The 17,373-nt window shown below is 34.5% G+C and overlaps 1 pseudogene; it reads right to left on the reverse strand.

Moving 5' to 3' along the window:
* Positions 1 to 14,362: 14,362 nt before the first annotated feature.
* On the reverse strand, positions 14,363 to 15,203 carry LOC100476178 (annotated as a pseudogene).
* Between the last annotated feature and the right edge of the window lie 2,170 nt (positions 15,204 to 17,373).

Genomic DNA, 17,373 nt, shown 5'->3' on the forward strand with positions numbered 1-17,373 from the left:
AATGATGTATCTATTTTCTACAATGACAGAGGCTTCCTCTGTAGCTCTCCTCTTCTCTTCCAGAGTCCTCAACAGAATTGCCTTTATTGTTTATATTTCTGTGAACAGTCCCTTCAGGGACTTCTCGGCTTTTTCTAGCACCTACCTCTAAACTCTTCTGTTCTTTACCCAGCACAAAGTCTCTTTCACTTTTCGTAGGTATCTGCTATAGCAGTATTCCACTTCACAGTACCAAAATCTGGATTAGTCTGCTTGGACACCATAACAACATACCATAAATTAGGTGACTTAAACAACAGATACTTGTTGTCTCACAGCTCTAGAAGATGTAAGTCCAACATCAAAGATGTTGGCTGATTTGGTTGCCTGAAGAGCTATCCTCCAGGCTTGTAGATGGCTACATTCTTCTTGCACCCTCACATGGCCTTTCCTTGGTCATATAGAAGGAAACAGAGCATGCATCGCTCTCTGGTATCTCTTTTTATAAAGACACTGATCATACCAGCTTAGGCCCCCACATTTGTGATTTCATTTAACCTTAATTACTTCCTTAGAGTCTCTACTCTAAATACAGCCACACTGGGGTTTAGAACTTCAACACTGAATTTTGGGAAGAATCTCAACATTCAGACCGTAACATCTGGGTTGCTTCTATCTCTTGACTATCACAAATAAGGCTGTGATCATGGGATACAAATATCTGGCTCAGTCCCTGCTTTCATTTCTTTTGGGTATGTGGATCATATAACAACATTCATTAGTTCTTTCCAACAAATATTTAAGTACTTATTATTCTACAGGCATTGTGCTGTGTACTGAGAACAAGTGACTGCCTTTAAAATTGATCTCAGACTCCTCTAAGCTTGTAAGGTCAAGGCTATCCCCTAAGGCAAGAGTACCATATATTTCAATTTCCCCAGTAGAAACTGCCCAGTTTAAAGTAACAACACATTTTACTCTCAACAGTGTCCCTCTTTGGGTGATAGGCACCATGGTCACGTTACCTAAAACCAATTCCTAAAACTCAGGTCCTTGAAATGATTCCACCTAATACATATGCTTATAACTCTTTTTATTCAAAGAAATGTTTCACCATCAGAGTGGTATTCCATTCTTTTAAATGATTATTCTACTTTTATCCTCTTTAGTATTTCAGAGATTTTTTCCTATTAATTAAAGATCATTAATGCTGACACTCTAAACAGGAAGTTATAAACTACAAATATAAGGAAGAAGAGAAAGTCAAAAGCAAGAAAAGGGGCAATGATGCCCATGTGATTAAGAAAAGTGCAGCTTGGGGCGCCTGGGTGGCACAGCGGTTAAGTGTCTGCCTTCAGCTCAGGGCGTGATCCCGGCGTTATGGGATCGAGCCCCACGTCAGGCTCTTCCGCTATGAGCTTGCTTCTTCCTCTCCCACTCCCCCTGCTTGTGTTCCCTCTCTCACTGGCTGTCTCTATCTCTGTGGAATAAATAAATAAAATCTTTTAAAAAAAAGAAAGTGCAGCTTGAGCATTCCCCCTCATCTGTCACTTCCTTTATCTTTCTACTTTACTGTTGTGATAAGACTTAAGAGAAAAGAGGGGCGCCTGGGTGGCACAGCGGTTAGGCGTCTGCCTTCAGCTCAGGGCGTGATCCCGGCGTTATGGGATCGAGCCCCACATCAGGCTCCTCTGCTGTGAGCCTGCTTCTTCCACTCCCACTCCCCCTGCTTGTGTTCCCTCTCTCGCTGGCTGTCTCTATCTCTGTCGAATAAATAAATAAAATTTTTAAAAAAAAAAAACTTAAGAGAAAAGAATCAGAAACATGATTTTGGAGGTTTAACATCATCTTTTCACATTATCAGTCATGAAAAAGAAATGAGAACTTCACTTTACTCCTACATCAATAAATGACAAATGAAGAAACAAATTAAAAGCAGAAAAAAAAGGCCAAAAAAAAGAAAGAAAAAAAAAAAAGAAAAGAAAAGAAAAGAAGAAAAGAAAAGAAAAGAAAAGAAAAAAGAAAGAACGAACAACGGTACAATTGCGCTGGGAAAATACCCCTCTAAACTTAGAATCAGTTGAAGAAATATTGCTAAAGAATGAAGATATGTGGCAACATAAAATTAGTTAAGAAGGAATAAAATAATATTCATTCATGATACCAGCAGTTATTGGACTCTGTTCTGCACCAAGACATCTTCTCTTAGAGGTGAGAAAAACAAAGATAAAGGTCACAGCCCTGTGTCATAGCATAAACTAAAGGGTAGCAGACATGGAAACAGCCATGTCTGATATCATGTGATGAGGAAGAGAAAGAGAATTACATATATCTGTACCTATATTTATATTTCATAAACACTTCTCACTGTAACTTCAAAGCAATACATTATTAAAAATGATGTTTAACACACAAACTTTATAGCTCATTCAAACTGCTACCTTTCAACAGAAAGGATATTTCCAGTTCTTTAAATAGATTAACTCTTTCTGACCACCATTTATGGATTAGGTTCTTGGTTCATCCCTCTATACATAAAGTCTTAGGTTTCAACTACTAAATACCTCTTCATTATAAGATTCCTCTTGTGACTTCAGTAAATTTAATGATATTTTTTCTTTCTTTTTACTATTTATCTTTTTAATGGAAGCCATCTCAACATTTGATTTGCATGTTATCTCTTTAAATAAGTATTCTTAAATATTCTATAGAAATAAGAACAGGTTGATGCACATTTTTAAGATTCCTTTTATTATTAAACTACATTCTTGGTTTTATATACTATAGTAATAAAAGGTGACTGTGATTTTGTTGCTTTTAATGCTTTTTGTTTCCATTTTGCCTTGTTATTGGAGGCAATATAATATAATGAGGAGAACTTTGTCAGTACATAAAAAGACCACACTTGAATTTTCACTTTACAATTTTTCACTGTTTGTTAATACATTTGATTACTTTTCTCTTACACTAACGATTAATAAAACAATATGGGTAACGATATAGTTATGTGCTCAGAGGAATGATGGTATATAAATTCAAATAGGTGATATTATTATTATTATTTTCCATTATGTACTTTTTAAAATAAATGCAATACATATCTTTGCTCTCATGATTTATCTTGCAATTCCTCCAAGTAATGTCTATAGCCGGCCCAATATTATAATGTGTTTGTGTATACGGCATATCTTCCGTGAGGGAAAATTTTTTGGCAACGCTGTTTTCCAAAACAATTCCTTCTCATGTAATCTGTTTCATATTATAATGCCCTAGACATATTAACCTGTATTTGTGCAAGTTAATCTAATTTTGTTCAGTTTATCCATATTTCTAGATTCCCAGCACCTTTAGCAAGAACTCCCAATGAAATAGCATTGGCAGCATTTCTAAATGGGTAATAAAAGTTCAAAAAATTAATTATCCTCAAACAAAAGACTTAGAATACTTTCAATACAGATGCATCTACTAATCCACTTAGCTTGTTTTCTTTAATACTTTTATTCCCAAATAACTTGATATTTTCAAAACAATATTAAATATTTATAAATATCAAGAAAACTTCTTCTCTTTGGGTTAGCTATTAATCTATTTTGTCTTGGAATGTTCTTCATTTAAAGACATATTTATGTTTTATTTTTGTTTTTGTTTTAAGCATGGAGTCTAACAAGGGGCTTGAATTCATGACGCTGAGATCAAGACCTGATCTGAAATCAAGAGTCAGATGCATAATCGACTTAGCCACCCAAGCGCTCCAAGACATATTTATGTTTTAGAGGCAAGAATATGCAATGGGGAAAAAAAGTCTCTTCATTAAATGGTGTTGGGAAAACTGTAGAGCTACATGCAAACGGATTAAGCTGGACCACTTTCTTATACCATACATAAAAAATAAACTCAAAATGGATTTAAGATCTGAATGTGTGACCTAAAACAATAAAACTCTGAAAAGAAAAAAAAAGGCAATAATCTTTTGGACATGGTCTTTAACATTTTTCTGGATATGTCTCCTCAGGCAAGGGAAACAAAAGCAAAAATAAACTTCTGGGACTATATCAAAATAAAAAGTTTCTGGACAGAGAAGGAAACCACCAAAAAAATAAAAAGGCAACCTACTGAATGGGAGAAGATATTATAAATGATACATCTGATAAAAGTTAATATCCAAAATATTTTAAAAAACTTATACAACTCAACACACACACACACACACACACATAGACACATATCCAACTAAAAATTGGGCAGAGGACCTGAACAGACATTTTTCTAAAGAAGACATACAGTGGCCAACAGACATATGAAAAGATGCTCAAAGTCACTAGTCATCAGGGACACACAAATGAAAACTACAGTGAAATATCTCTGTATCTCACACCTGTCACCTCACACCTGTCAGGATGGCTAGTATCAAAAAGAAAAGAAATAACAAAATAACAACTATTGGAGAGGTGGAGGAAAGAGGGCCTTGTGCATGCTTGGTGGGAGTGTAAATTGGTATAGGTAGACAGTATAGGCAGTTCCTTAAAAAAGTAAAAATAGAAATACCTTATGATCCAGTAATTACACTACTGAGTATTTACCCAAAGAAAATGAAAGCACTAATTCAAAAAAATATATGCACCCTATGTTTATTGCAGCATTGTTTATAATAGCCAAGATATTGAAGCAACCTAAGTGTCCACTGATTGATGAACGGATAAAGAACTAGCAGAATGTTACTCAGCCATAATAAGGAGATTTTGAACCTAGAACATATCATGAACCTAGAACGTATCATATTAAATTAAATAAATCAGGCATAGAAAGAGAAATAACATATGATTTTACTTATATTTCAAATCTAAAAACAAAGCAAATGAAAAAAACACTCACAAATAAAAAAATACTCAAACACTCATAAATATGAGAAGAGGGGGAGAAGAGGATGGGAGAAACATGAAGGGGATTAAGAGGTATAAAGTTCCAGGTATAAAATAAGTCACAGGGATGAAAAGAATAGCATAGGAAATACAGTCAATAATATTGTAATAACATTGTAAGGTGATTATACTTATTGTGGTGAGCATTATGTAGTATATAATTGTTGAATCACTATGTTGTACACCTGCAACTATATTGCATTGTATGTCAGCTATACTTAAATAACAACAACAAAAATTAAAAAGAATTTTAAAAAGGGGCACCTCGGTGGCTCAGTTGGTAAGCATCTGCCTTCAGCTCAGGTCATGATCCCAGGGTCCTGGGATGGAGCCCCACGTTGAGCTCCCTGTTCAGTGGAGAGCCTGCTTCTCCCTTTCCCTCTGTCCCTCCCCCTTGCTCGTGCTCGTGCGTTCTATCTCAAATAAATAAATAAAATCTTTAAAACATATTTTAAAAAGAATTTAAAAAAGAAAAAGAACATATTTATATATTATATAAAGTTTTTCTAATTGCTATTTGTATATGATAGGACTTTTTTAAATTTGAAAATAACACAAATCCACTCCAATAAAACTTCCTCAGAAAAAATGAAATTTTATTAGAAGGTATTAGAGATAGCTCAAAAAAAAATTAAAGAAAAATGTAAACAGCAAGACTGCAAAAATTAAGGCAGTGGCCATAACATCAGTCACAGATGTCAGATGTCATCATCCTTTACTCTGAAGTTTTAGCATTAACGTGACTCATGTCCTACCTCCACTTCTCTGTATCTCACTCTGAATTCTCAATAAAGAAACTGTTAAGCTAGATTAGATCCCCTTATCTAATCAAGCAGGATCAAGAAGGAAGTATCATTTGAAAGACATTTATAGCCCAGGAGTTCTACTTAATTGAATAAGTATGTGAGGCTCTCAGAAAAAAGGTCCTGGCAACACTATCACATCAGGTACCAACAACTCTCTCCCAACATAAACGTACATATGACATGCTTGAAAAATGTCATGTAATTTTTTTTCAACAAATCTGGGTTGAATGTTTTCTATGGGCCAACTGCTATGAGTGAGCAATGAACAAGATCTGATCATCTTTAAATTCTAACTAACAGACTGTAAGGGAGTACCCAGATAATTAAATGGGATAATTACCTATTACAAGAAGTGCTGTACAAGAAATGAGATCTAGAGAACCTAGGTTGGGGACTTAGGTTTCCTTTAGATAGGTTGTCAAAAGAGGCCCCTCTGAGAAATTGACATCTATTCTGAGACATGAAACATGAGAGGAAGCCAGCCATGGGAGAGAGAAGTTTCTCAGGCAAAGGCAATAGCAAGTGAAAAGACTCGGAGCAGAAAAGTGAATTGTGTTTTTGCACAGAAAGGAGGAACTGGCCACAGCAGAATGAATGCCAAAGATAGAGGTAAAAAGAGTTTGGGAAGGTGAGCTGAAGAAAGATGGTGCAAGACTTGTATATTTATGTCAAAATTTTAGCCATAAATCTAATGAACTATGCATTGAGGGAAGAATTTGAAGCATGTTGAGGTGGGGAAGAAGGCTAGGTTTCAAAGAGTTTTTTTCTTCCTAAAGTGTAGGGAATTAGAAACAAGATATATGTGTCTATTGCCACAGTCTGGATAAGAGGTAATGGTGGCTTTACCTAGAGAAGTGACTGTGAAGATAGAAATCTTTAAAAAATATTTAAAAATTAAAACCCAAAAAACCACAAAGATGTGAAATTTACTTTGGAAGAGAAACTGATATTTGATTAAAATTGGAAGGGGGGGGGAATCAAAATTGACCCAGATAATGGGTTAGTGGTATCCTTTGCTGAGATAAGGAAGACTTCTTAGTAGCTAAATCATTGTGGTGCTTTTTGTTGTACGCCCAATTCAAACAATCAATCATGACCCAAAGGTATATTTTCCTTTAGAAAGGCTTTTACCCATCGTTTAAAGGAAGGGATCATTACAAGCATTTGGCTACACTTTTTTTTTTTTTTAAAGATTTTATTTATTTATTCGACAGAGACAGAGACAGCCAGCGAGAGAGGACACAAGCAGGGGGAGTGGGAGAGGAAGAAGCAGGCTCACAGCAGAGGAGCCTGATGTGGGGCTCGATCCCAGAACGCCGGGATCACACCCTGAGCCGAAGGCAGCTGCTTAACCGCTGTGCCACCCAGGCGCCCCTTGGCTACACTTTCTGAATGTTGGTTACATTCTCAGAAATGTTAACCCCTTATGTTCCCAAGGCAGAAACCAGCAGCTCATGGAATTTACTGCCCTCTTAATCTGAATTAGGAGAATTTTCAAATGTCCTCCTCTTGGTAGGTTGTCAGAGTTCCAGAACTGAATTCTGTTGGTTCTGTTTTTTTGCTTCCTTTTTTTCCTGGTTTATCTGAGTTTGGGTATGTGTGCATTTCTGACCAATTACTGTAGCTAGAAAGATTGTCTACACTGAATAGCTTTAGGGTAAGAGAAGCAATTAATTCAGTCAGTAAATATTATTAAATGTCCATTATATGATAATAGGCATACAGCAATGAGAAAACCAAGCAGCAACAACAAAAACAAAGCCATAATATTCTATTGAATTCCCTTCTTACTGCAAAGCTGTGAAATATGGAATGCTATGAAGATAAAAAGGTAATGGATATTAACGAATATCCCACAAGTATGAGACATGCTGTCTTCTAACAACTATATATATTACACAGTTACAATGGATATTAATGAATATCCCACAAGTATGAGACATGCTGTCTTCTAACAACTATATATATTATACAGTTACAATCCAAATTAGTGAAAAAAAATTCAAAACCAATCTGACCTGTATTATCAATTTTTAAAAATTTCCCAATAGGAATAAAAAGTAGAATAAAAATTATATCTTTTGAAGGGGGCATTTCCCATGAATTATATATAAATAGTTATGCTCTAATATTAATCAACAATGTTTGATTCAGTGACCTTATTTTTTGCATGTGTAATTTTCAGTTTATGAGTTTTTGATTTACAATCAATTTTTGTAAATTGACCATCCATGTTTACCATTTTACAAAAGTAAAATGATTCGTATGTTTGCTGCCTTCTCAATACATCAATTTATAAGTTAATTCATTTCTAAATAATTAATTTCATCCTCTTATTTGTGGTTAATGAGACTTTTTCTAATATTTATTATTTTCTTTTTTTAACAATTATTAGAATACCATCAGAAAATAATAGTAAACAATAAAGAAAGGCAAAGGAATTTTGCCTTTTTCATCTTCTTGCCCTCTAATCACTATTCCCCTCCTATGCATTCCAACATTGTTTGACTTTAGACTTTCCAATACAGGTGTAGTTTTGTGAAGTTGTGAAACTACAACTTTTGTATGTGACTTGTGGGATGATTGTGGCGGTGGTGGTGGTAGTTGTGGTGTGTGTCAGTAAATAAGATTACTTCAGATAATATTTTGGCATTAAGTTAAATATATAAATACACTATGCCAGGTAATTCCATTGCTAGGAATATACAATAGAGAAACTCTTGCAAATATGTCTCACAGCAAAAGATGATAAAAAGAATTTTCTTAGAAATAGCTCAGAACTGTAAGCAACACAAATGTTCTTCAAGCTTAGTATGAGTAAATAAATCATTGGTGTATTCATGCAATGGGATAATATAGAGCAAAGGACAAAAATAAACTACAGTTGCAAGTATCAACTTGGTAATACTCAAGAACTTAATGTTAAGGGAAAGAAGCAAATATTCATACAGTGTTATACCAGTATGTGAACAGATGAATATCCATAGAGTTGAATATCAGTATATTTACAATACATGCTGAAAATATAATAAAGAAAACTAAATAAATATTCACCACGGAACTCAGAATAACGGTTAATACTGGAAAGTGAAAGAAGAAAGGTACACAGAACATTTCTAAGAAATTAGCAAGGGTGTGTTTTATGATCTGAGTTGTCCAAAATTAGTACTTGCTTTCTTTTTTAAAAAAAGATTTTACTTATTTATTAGAGAGAGAGTGAGCAAGAGAGAGAGCATGAGCAAGGGGAGGGTGCGGCAGAGGGAGAAGGAGAAGCCTACTCCCCTGCTGAGCAGGGAGCCAGACTCGGGACTCGATCCCAGGACCCTGGGATCATCACCTGAGCCAAAGACAGACCCTTAAATGACTGAGCTACCCAGCCACCCCATGTTTGCTTTCTTTTGATTAAATCAGTAATACTATTGCTATTAATATTATTAAATCAGTAATATTATTAAAAGATCCATATGGAGACTGAAGGAAAATTTTAGGATTCCCACTGACTTTTTTATTTAGTCTTAGCAATGTTGAAAATTCATTTCCTACCCATGTCTCAGCTCATCATCTCTCCGGTATTTTGGCAAAGTCCCTCTGTATCCACATCATGCAAACATACAAACACACACAGCATTTATGTTCTGTTGCTGCCTCTTTAAAATATGGTGCTGAGCCAATATAAATCTTTGATTGTCCCAGAGTCTGTCATCAGTTTTAACATCGGAACCTAACTTTGGGAGGAACTTTCCTGCATCACATTGGTATTGCTATAAAAGATAATTTTTTTTGCATTCTGCTCTATGATGTAGTTTTGATGTGACTAAATCTCAATTTACAAAGTAATTATTCACCATAACCATTTTTTGTCAATTTTTTTTGTCTTAACAAGTTTCTTATAACCCAAGACCAAAAGAGGTGTTCGGTGTCACCAATGCTACTTTCCAAATTTCCAAATTTACAAATTTCCCACCCTGGCGGCACTATGAACAAAAAGATCTTTTTTTTTTTCCTCAGAAATGATCGTCTCCTCTTCTGCCTTCACACAGTGGCAGAAGTGACTTATAACAGCTCAGTCTTCTCTGTTTAATTGCATTTTAACTTGGAACCAAGTATAAAGGCAAAAAAGATGAAATTGTAATGACTACTAGTCCTCGGGTGACCTCTGCTGAATGTACCGGTCAGCCTCAGAAATGTGATGGTACTCCAGATGCTGCATCACTGTTATCTCCTATATGTACTTTGACTGACGTATGATAATGCCAAGATCATGATGGCTATGTGAAGCAAAAGATAACAACAATTCTGTTGGTTGAATGTGTCACTCTCATTTTAATACTCATTTATAAATTTTCATTTTATTTAGACTTAGAAATCTTACCTACAAGTAAATAAAGATTGGCAAGGTTAAGCTTAAGGTCATCTGGTGATTAATAAAATCACATGCTAAATTCAATGCCTGGACCATAAAATCAATGTGCATTTCATCACAACATACTTATCTTATTTCTAAAATCCCACAATACCCATAGAAAACTTACTGTGAGAGGTCAAAACTATTCTGTCTTACTTAGGTGATTTGGCTTTAGTATATTCAGTACTTTACAGAACAAATAATGTGCTATTGTGATATATTCAGATAGCAATACAGAAATTACTTGGAAGTGTTTGAAAATAAGTTCTTGCTTTAAGAGTTTCTGCTTAACAAACCTAAAAGTCTATCATTTTTTTAATGTCCACATTCTTTGAAGGATACTTAGATATTTTAACAGTTGTAAAGTTGGAAATAATTATAGCTGTATAAATAAAAACTCTTCTCATGCTTCAGTTAATTTTAATAAGTATAATTCATAATAAGTGTAATATGGCATAGGATTCTAATAATGTAAATTCATGCCTTCTTGCCTAGGAACACTAAAAGGCCATGAGGCAGTGGGAGGGGAGCATTTATTAAAATTGAAAAGAAGATTGGGAATATGAATCGGCTTATATGTATATGCATTACAATGCTGCATATTAGCAATTATATCAACCAATACTATTTTATCCATAAGTGTGAGAGAAAAGTGCAATACCTGAACCATTATTTTTATATTGGGAAGAAAAAAAATGAATCCCAATTAAAGGTGAAAATAACTGACTTCAAGTTCTAGTCGTGTTGCTTACTACCTCCCTAAATTTCTGAATCCTAGTTTTCAAAACAATGAATTAATTTTACTTGCCTTACCTATTGCATAGTGTTGTATTAAAGATTGAATAGAATCATGCCTCTGTGATTTGTTACATAAAAACACCATATAAATGCATTACTATCTATTGTGTCTCTGAAATAACGCATTCAAACTTAGTATATATATTTTAATTTTAAATATAGTCAAGCCATATTTGAAAGCTACAAAAATCAACTTCAAAATACTTCACGGAAGGAGTGTCTAGGTGGCTCAGTTGGTTAAGCACCCAACTCTTGATTTAGTTCATGGAAGAAGGGGAGAAATAATCAGAAACAATGAAATTCTAAAAATTGAAAGATATGAAAGCAATTAATTTCTATTTCAAACTTTGTGAGATTCAGCTTAACAGTAGTTAGAGGCAAATACATAGCTTCTGATGAAAATATTTTAGCACTAAAAAAACTGAAAATTGCTAGGTCAACAATTCAAATAAAAAAATGTTTTTTTTAAAGATTTTATTTATTTATTTGACAGAGAGAGAGACAGCCAGCGAGAGAGGGAACACAAACAGGGGGAGTAGGAGAGGAAGAAGCAGGCTCCCAGTGGAGGAGCCTGATGTGGGGCTCCATCCCAGGACCCTCACGCCCTGAGCCGAAAACAGATGCTTAACGACTGAGCCACCCAGGCGCCCCTCAAATCAAAATTTTAAAAGATATTAAAATAGGGGCGCCTGGGTGGCACAGCGGTTAAGCGTCTGCCTTCGGCTCAGGGTGTGATTTCGGCATTGTGGGATCGAGCCCCACATCAGGCTCTTCCGCTATGAGCCTGCTTCTTCCTCTCCCACTCCCTCTGCTTGTGTTCCCTCTCTCGCTGGCTGTCTCTATCTCTGTCGAATAAATAAATAAAAAAAAAAATCTTAAAAAAAAAAGAAATTAAAATAAAGAAATAATAAAGATAAAGCCATCAATGAAATAGAACACAAAGGAACAAGAAAGTAGAGCAATATGGAAATTAAATTCACAGAGTAATGCTGTATGATACAGATGAGCTTTAAGTTTGGAAATTGGGGGATGTCTTTTTTTTTAAACTATGATTTAAATGAAGTGAAGTGAGAGAAACTATAAGAGGTCAGAAATAGTAATAAAGTATAATTTATTTATTCAGTTAACAAGTCTTTATTGCACACCTAATATGTGCCAGGTACTCCTCCAGCACTTGCGTACAGCAGTTAAAAAAAAAAGGAAAAATATCCGTTAGAGATTTTATTATAGTAGAAAAATGTTAAGCAAAATTAAAAAGTAAATAATACATTAGAAGTAACTCAGTGAAGCATGGCAAGGTTTTCTGGGGAATGGAGATTATAATTTTAAACAAAGCAGTAAGAAAGGCCTTATCTTTCTTGAGTCAATCTCATTCTGAAAAATGCAAAATAACTCTTAGGTTCATTTTTCCATCAAAATCCAGACATAAATATTCAATGGCCTACTTGGCATTTCCACCTGTATTTTTAGCTCATATCTCAAATTTAAAATATCCAAATCTATATAGAATTAAAACCAAAATTTGTACCACTTTGCCACTAAAACTGCTTGATCTGCAGTCTTCCTTATCAATGGCAACCCCAGACTTTCAGTTAGTTAGAACAATAAATAATAGGTAGATAAATAAATAAACAAAATTCTCCAGAAATCCTTGTTTTCCTCTTTTTCTAACAAAGGACATCAGTTTGTCAAAAAAAAAAAAAATTCCCTCAGAAGCAAAGTCAGAAATATCAGAAGTACTTATACGAGTATTTAAAAGGATTACACATATATACATACATATGTATATGAGTATGTGCATGTGTATGAATATGTACATAAATACTTACTATTTACTGGATCAACAGAAAAATAGCTGCATGTTTCTATTGCATAAGATATCACTGTATTACTTGTAATTATTTACCTCTTATATGCACACATAAAATATGTATGTGTGTATGTGTAATGTGTGTGAGTAAATATAGGAAATATTTGAGCAATCTAAATTATAGCATTGTTTGAACTCATTTGAATAGACATCTTTAGGGCACTGTGACAACCTCTGAAAATCCCTGTTCTTTCTAAGCACATGTGTAATGCTTACAAAAATTGCAGTAATGCAGATCTAGACTCCAGAAATGTGAGAAAATAAATTTCTGCTAAGAAAAAAAAATTGCAATAAATCACATTTCAACATGTTTTAAAGAACTGATAAGAAGTAACATTAAAGAACATGTATTTCAAAATTTTAAATGAATATTTAATTTGTCAGTGAGTAAAGTCAAAAATCATTAAGCCCAGTAGGAAAGACAGTCACTGAATAACAGTCACTGTACCGGAACAAGTTAAATCTGTGCAATGTAGCTGAACTACAGGAAATGTATGATTTTGAACACTTACATTTTTAAGAAGAATCAGTAAGTTTTACAACATCTATACCCCAGGGGTGCCTGGGCGGCACAGCGGTTGGGCGTCTGCCTTCGGCTCAGGGCGTGATCCCGGCATTATGGGATCGAGCCCCATGTCAGGCTCTTCTGCTGTGAGCCTGCTTCTTCCTCTCCCACTCCCCCTGCTTGTGTTCCCTCTCTCGCTGGCTGTCTCTCTCTCTGTCGAATAAATAAATAAAATCTTTAAAAAAAAAACCAATAGCTATACCCCAAATAAAAAGCAGAATTAATCTGTAGATACAGTACTATAAAAAAAAATTAAGGACAAGACATACCTCAGCAACTATAAAATATGGATTCAACAGAAAACAAAAACGGAAGTTAACTCTTTGAAAAAATATTAAGTTTGAACAAAACTATAATGATAGCGTACAGGCAAGTCACACACATAAAAATAATGTAAATATCCTCATCAAAATATTAGACTTTATTCAGGAATGATTAAAGGAGATAATTCCTTATTGGACATTATTTCAAGTATACAAATTTATTTCAGGGTTAGGGATGTATATTGTTCAAATTTAGAAAATTAGGAGTGCCCAGGTGGCTCAGTCAGTTAAGTGTCCCACTCTTGGTTTCGGCTCAGATTGTTATCTCAGGGTCATGAGATGGAGCCCTGCATTGGGCTCTGTGCTGAGTGTGGAGGCTGCTTAAGATTCTCTCTCCCTCTCCATCTGCCCCCAACCCCGCTGCTCATGCATACATCTCTCTCTCTCTCAAAGAAAATAAAAAAATCAGGAAATTAATGTTATTCAGCTTATTACCATATTAAAAGAGAACATATTAATTGCCAAAAAACCTTTTGGTCAAATTTAAAAGTCTTTATAAATAACTCTTTGTAAAACTTTTAGCAAACCATAATAAAATGGTACACCTTAACTTCATAAAGGGTATGTACCATAAACCTCCAGCAAACATCATCCATTTTTCCCTTTTTTTCTTTCCTTTCTTTTTTTCTTTTTTCCTTCTCCTTTTTTTTTTTTTTTTTGATGGATCGGTTATTTAATTAGGTTCTTTGTAAGAAATTTAGAACACCAATTTGTGAGCGAAAACACAATGCAGATAGCCCTGAAGCTGAGGAACAGCTTTGATTGTTGGCACAATTTGTGAGTCCACAGCTTTCTGATCAACCTTGGGCTGCTCTGTAATCTCATATTTCTCTTTCTCTGAGTCAAAGATCTTGCCTTCCTGGTGTCTGGGTTTACACAGCTTCTTCTTCTTGAAGTAAGCATCAGTGAGATGTTTTGGTATTTTCACACTGTTGATATCAATTTTGGTGGAGGTGGCAATGATAAATTTCTGGTGTGTTCTACACAGAGGAACTTACTGAGGGCCAGAGATCCAGTCACAAGTAGCCAGCCACTGCTCAGTCACTTCAGGAAAACCACCCTCTTGCCTCTGTGACGCCCAGTGAGGATGACCAGAATGGTCCCAGGAGTGGTACTTGCACACAGTTTTCTCGCTTGCTGCCTGAAAGGTTTTTTATTTTGGCTCTATAGCTTTCAAGGCACATCTTGAGCAGAATAATATCTAGGCATTTTGTGCAGTTTCACCACTTGGGTACCACCATTCTTGTCACCAACAACTGGTTTTGTGACAGTGGCAAGAACCTTCTCTTTTTCTTCTCAAAGCTGGATTTAGGTATTGACCACTTGCTCTTGTATACGGCCTTTCTGGAATACATAGCCGTTCAGGAATATTTTCCCATTTCTCTGACTAGGACATGGTTTCAGCTGTAGCGGGGCTTCCCCTTCTTTGGCATTTTAGCCTCAACGTTACCCTTCTTAACCTTGGCACCAGGATAAGGCTTCTTGGCTTCAGGTTTCTTTTCCTTAGAATCCAGCTTCTCAGCTTTTTCACTCACCATCTTGCAAGATGGGAAAGAGCAAATGTCATCCATTTCTAACATTAAACATCTTCCTTTAGGATGAGGAATGTGACAAGGACACCCCAAATAAGTGATTCTATTTAACACTGAAGTAAAAGATCTAGAGAGCCCAAGAAATAAGAAATATAAATAAACTATTTTAAGAATTAAGAATTGGGTATCAGCTTCAAGCCATGTTGTAGTAACAGGTAGAGACTTGCCCATCCACCCTGGAAGCTAGAAAGCAAACAAAATATTTGAAACAATAGTTTTCAAACATAGGACAGTGCAAGATAGTGGTCCTTGAGAAAAGGAAAATAAATAAATAGAGCTCTAGGGTTGTTCAAGATCACTGTGTGAAAAGAATTTCTAGTGCATAGCACAGAGATAAAGAACCTAAAACAGTTAAAATTTGATATTTGCTTTTCATAATTATGAACAGGAAAATGTCAGTCACCACAGTTGCTATTCTATACTGAATTGTAGACCATAGTGTGCAGTATTTTGTAGAATATGTAAGATTTGGAAAAGAGGAAACAAAATGCAAAAATAAAACAAAACGAAAATAAACTTAAAAATATAAAATGGAACAGAATAAGAGAAAAATATAGCAAAACAATATTATTCATTAAAACCAGCTATGACTCATTAAAAATAACTAAAAAGTAAATATGTCTCATTAATCATATGTACCTAAGATAACCGTAACAATATATATGCAAGGCTTCTCTATAAAAATTAGTTAAACTTTATTGAAGGATATAGAAGAAAAAGATGCAACATTAATGGATTTTAAGCCCCAATATTGTAAAGAGTCAAACCATTCTCAACAAGTCAATGCAAATAACAACCTCAAGATGATGCTCAAATTTATAAGGAAAATTCATAACAAGGAAAAGATCGTGGGAGAATCAAAATACTTTTTCAAGAAAAAGGAGAAAAGGAAAATCAATATTTAATTACTGTAATAATTAAAATACTGTGGTGTTTGCAGTGGAATAGAAAAAGAAATGTAGATAGAAAGAATAGCATTAGAGTTTCCAAATCAGACCCAGGCACATATGGAATTTGACATGTAATAATATGAGCACTTCAGATCTGTAGGGGAGTGTAAGAATTATTTTTCAAACTATTCTTGGACAACTGGCCATCCAGCTGGAAGGAAAAAAAACACAAAAATGATCATTGCATCTTGCTATTCACACACACATACACACACACACACTCATTTATATACCTAGCTATATAAATGTATATAATCTGGATAGATTAAAGATTAAATGTAAAAAACAAATGCAAATTTAGAAGAAAATATGTTTATGCTAGTGGGATAAGAAAAAATATTTCAAAATTACAGAAATTCAGAAAATTTTTAAAAAGATACATTTGACAGCAATTAAAATATATAAGCGTAAATATATATATAAGCTTTAATATGACTAAGAAAACCATAATCAAAGCTTAAAAATAAAGATATGTATGATCATGTATATGTATGTATGTCATAGTAAATTAGCATTTGAATTGTAGGTAGAAATATATAACAGAAAAAATAAATAATTGAAAACATATGAACAGATCATTTACAGAGAAGGAAACCTGACTGGCAATAAACAGAACATTTGCTGAACCACATTACTATTGAGGAAATGCAAGTTAAAACAGTGCCATTTCATTCCAAATCTACCAGACTGCCAGTAATCAAAAGTTTCATGAATATCAAGTGTATAGGTGATGCTGAGTGATATCTGAAATTGGAAAGCAACTTGGCAATATCTGGAGTAGCTGATTGCCCATGTCACATGATCCAGCCATGCCACTTCTAAATATATGTTTTAGTAAAAAGCTTGAATATGCATCTAATGAGACATGCAAAGGAATGTTCGCTGAACCACTATTTACATGGTGTGGTACTTTAAATGTTATCACTAGGCAAGTAGATAAAGAAAATATAGTATATAGCATATTTCAATTCAGCAATTAAGATGAATGAATATAGTCTGCATGTATTAATGTGAATTTATATAAAAATGTTGAATGAAAAGCATATTACAGAAGGAGCTGTGCAATATGAGAGGACTGATGAATATTTCAAAGTACATTGTTTTTGCATATGTGCATAGCTAAAATATTAAAGCCTGGGTGGAAATGTCACACATAATTCTGAGGA

This window comes from Ailuropoda melanoleuca, chromosome 15 (genome assembly GCF_002007445.2).
Source record: "Ailuropoda melanoleuca isolate Jingjing chromosome 15, ASM200744v2, whole genome shotgun sequence".
NCBI classification, from domain to species: domain Eukaryota; kingdom Metazoa; phylum Chordata; class Mammalia; order Carnivora; family Ursidae; genus Ailuropoda; species Ailuropoda melanoleuca.